General features: G+C 52.6%; 1 protein-coding gene across 1 annotated transcript in view; it reads left to right on the forward strand.

Annotated features, from left to right (window-relative positions):
- Window positions 1-6: 6 nt before the first annotated feature.
- The window catches only part of BMI1 (BMI1 proto-oncogene, polycomb ring finger), a 9,473-nt gene continuing 6,259 nt past the window's right edge, over window positions 7-3,220 (forward strand). Inside the window, exon 1 of the mRNA XM_006020165.3 lies at window positions 7-476. The gene's annotated coding sequence lies outside the window, so the exon portion shown is untranslated. The remainder of the gene's footprint in view (window positions 477-3,220) is intronic.

Consider the following 3,220-nt stretch of genomic DNA (forward strand, 5'->3'; position numbering starts at 1 on the left):
ATTTTGGGGACGGTGTCAGTTTCCACTGTGTGCCTTCAGCGTTGCATTTTTTCCCTCCTCCGCCCTCCCTCCCTCCCCCGTTCCCCCACCAACAACTATGAAATAATAATAATAAAACAGAGACCAAGAGGCAGAGCAGGGGGACGAGGGGGAGACAATGGGCTGGTGGAGAGAGAGCCCATCCGGATTAGAGAGACTTTCTGCTCCCAGCTCCTAAGCCACCCAAAACGCAAACTCAGAGGGAGAGAGAGGGAGTGAGAAGGGTCGGTGGCAGCGAGGAGCGAACCCGGGTGTTTTGTAACTAAAATGAGCAGAGTGCAGCAGCAGCAGCAGCAATAAGCTTATTGCAATTGACAGCGTCTGCAGTTCATTTCAAGATGGCCGCTTGGCTCACATTCATTTTCTGCTGAACGACTTTTAACTTTCATTGTCTTTTTTGGCCGCTCCGATCATCACCCACCGGCTCCTTTTTCCGGGTATGTATAAAGCGAGGTGTCTCCTTACCAAGGGCGGGGGGCGGAGGGGGCTTGGCGGCGGGTTTAGGCCGGTTTGGGGGCTGCAAAGGGGAGCCTAGGTGTCCCCCCAGCTCTCCGTATGGGAAAAGCGCTGACAGTCTGCTCCAACCACACACACACACGCACACACACATATAGACACACAGCAGCAGCAGCAGCCTGTGCACTCGCTTTCGTTACGCACCCACATTTGCAAATTTTAGTTCCTTTCTTTCTCCAGATGCCTCCTAAAATGTTTCTGTGCACATGGCCCCCAAGGAGAATATTTATATTTCCAGCCCCTGCTGCCATCCCGGCCTGAGCGCCCTTTGTTTAAAGGCAGATTTTGATTAAACAGGGACGTTCATGAAATCTGGAGCTGCCTGGGTCAAGGGATTTCAGTCCTCTCCGAAATAAATGCATCTGGGGAGGCTTAAAATGCCAGATACTGCACTCATTTTATAGAGATGGGGCCAGTGGGGGGTAGCGATCCCGCTGGAGGGCTTGTTAGACCGCGGGGGACCTCAAAGAAAATGTTATTAACTTAAGTTGGACAAACACTTGTGTGAAATTTGGTGGTGTGTAAGATGGCGGTTCCCAGTTGTTTCCAATGTCTCCTTTTACATTTGTGCTTCAAATGCTGGAGTTTTTAGGCTTCTACCTGTTGGGGCAGGGCAGGGGGGGACCAAAGTTGAGAACTAACTTTTCTGCAAAGACACTGCTTTGACTGTGGTTCTGGAAAACTGGGCTGTGCGGTTTGTAACTGGCTTTGAGGCGATGATGATGCGAGTGCAGGACGCCGTGGGGTTTGCGAGTGTTTCTGCCTGCTCTGGAGCTGCTGGTTTTGTTCTGATCTCGGGAGGGGGAAATTCACTTTAGAGGCTTTGTAAAGCCTCTGAGGTGTCACGGATCTGCTCCTTGTGGTGTTCAGGGCTGGCACTAGAAAGCTGATCGTACGTGTTTGTGTAATTGCATGGCCTTGACAATACAGAACTCGCAGTTTCCCCAGCTATTTACTGTAAATATTTGGAAAGAGGCAAGTAAGTAGAAAAATCAATTTTTAATAAAAGGGAAAATCGCCATTTCCCAATGTCTAGGAGATGAGCAGCACACCCCCACTTCCCTACAGAGGTTAGGGAAAATCAGACACACACACCCAGCTCCACTTCTAACATACAGTAGTTTGTAGTAGATGGTAGTCTTTTTCTCTCCATTTTTTTTTAACAGGACCCCTAAAGCCAAGAGAGGCTCAGGAAATATAATCCAGTACAAGGAGTTGGCAGAACTATTGACAACACACCCCGTACACTTAAGAGAGACTTTAGGAGTAGCTTTGCCAGAGATACAAACTCCTAACCTGCACACCAGGTCGTGGCGACACCTACCAATTAACCTTTCAGTTTATTTTAAGGAGGCTGATTGTGTCCTCCAGCCAGTCAGTTTTAGGAAGCTGATTTTAGGGAGTGAGATGTATGCATTTATTTATTTACTTTACACTCTGCTGCCATTATTCAGTTCTTTCTTTGCTGCAATGTGTGATGCGAGGAGATCAGGGCTCCGTATGCCTTCTTGGAGGGAAATGCTAGACTTCCTACGAGTTACTACTACCTTATGTGGGCATGGTGAAGTGGAAGCACAGTCATAGTGCTCGTATGGAAAATAGCTGTTGTTGCTAAAGGTAATCAAGGGTCGTCCAGCTGTAGATGACAAGTTCATTACTGCTGAACAGTCGATTTGTGGAGTGGAGGTTGATGCTGCTCCGGACGCAAAGCTGAGTGAATGAAGTTGCGTGAATGAAGTTGTATTTCAGATGCAATTTTGTTCGGAGAGATGCCAAACTGAATTCGCTGGCTTGTTACATGCACGGGTGTTTGCCTGGCTAACTGATCATTGACACAAGAGCATGCTTTTGGCTGTCTTCATTTGGACATAGCCCGTGTAAGGCCTCTGAATAGTCGGCGGGCGGTCAGTGCTGGTCTCTAGGAGGCGTTCCGTGGAGTTGTCCCGCGTGGGTGTGTCAGTGCCTGTGTTCTCGGTAGGGGAGTCCTTCGGGCTGAGCTGTGTGGAGTGTCGGGATTCCTCGTGTGATCAGCACCAGCAGGAACATCCCGAAAGGCTTTTCTGTCAGCCAGAGGATTGCGGCCAAGTGACCCAAGCGCACGAGTCTCGCGTGTGCGTGTCTCACGCGCGGTGTGTCTGTGCGGGCGGTTCTCGGGCAGGGGGTGGGTGTTGAGCTCGGTTGGCTGCAGCCGCTCCCAGCTTTCACAGGCAACTCACTGCAGGCTCCGAGCTGAACAAGAGCGAACTTCAGGCAATAAATAATAGGCGGTCGGGGCTGCTCCAACAAGACAAGTTCCACGGTTGAATTGAATTCCCCTCGGTTGAGGAAGAGGCTGCGCTGGCGCAAAATGAAACCTGCGTCAGCACCTTCCGAGGCATCGCCCGGTCCCGGGAGCTCGGGCAGAGCTGTCCCCGGGCGGGCGGCGGGGGTGGGCTCTGCCGCTGCCACAGCCCGGCCGGGAGAGGATGGAGCTGGGGCTGGGCGCCACACATCAAGCGGGGACACGGGCGGGCACACTAGCACGGCTCGGCGCCGGGGGCACGGCAGTGCCAGGCACTCCCGAGTTGGCGGCGGCGGGGCTGGGCTGTGCCTCCCGGAGAGCTCCGTGCAGCCGGCCCCGGGGAAGTGCCAGGGCAGGGGCGGGGGCAGGTACCTGGTCCCCCCG

Source organism: Alligator sinensis, unplaced genomic scaffold (assembly GCF_000455745.1).
Source record: "Alligator sinensis unplaced genomic scaffold, ASM45574v1 scaffold221_1, whole genome shotgun sequence".
NCBI classification, from domain to species: domain Eukaryota; kingdom Metazoa; phylum Chordata; order Crocodylia; family Alligatoridae; genus Alligator; species Alligator sinensis.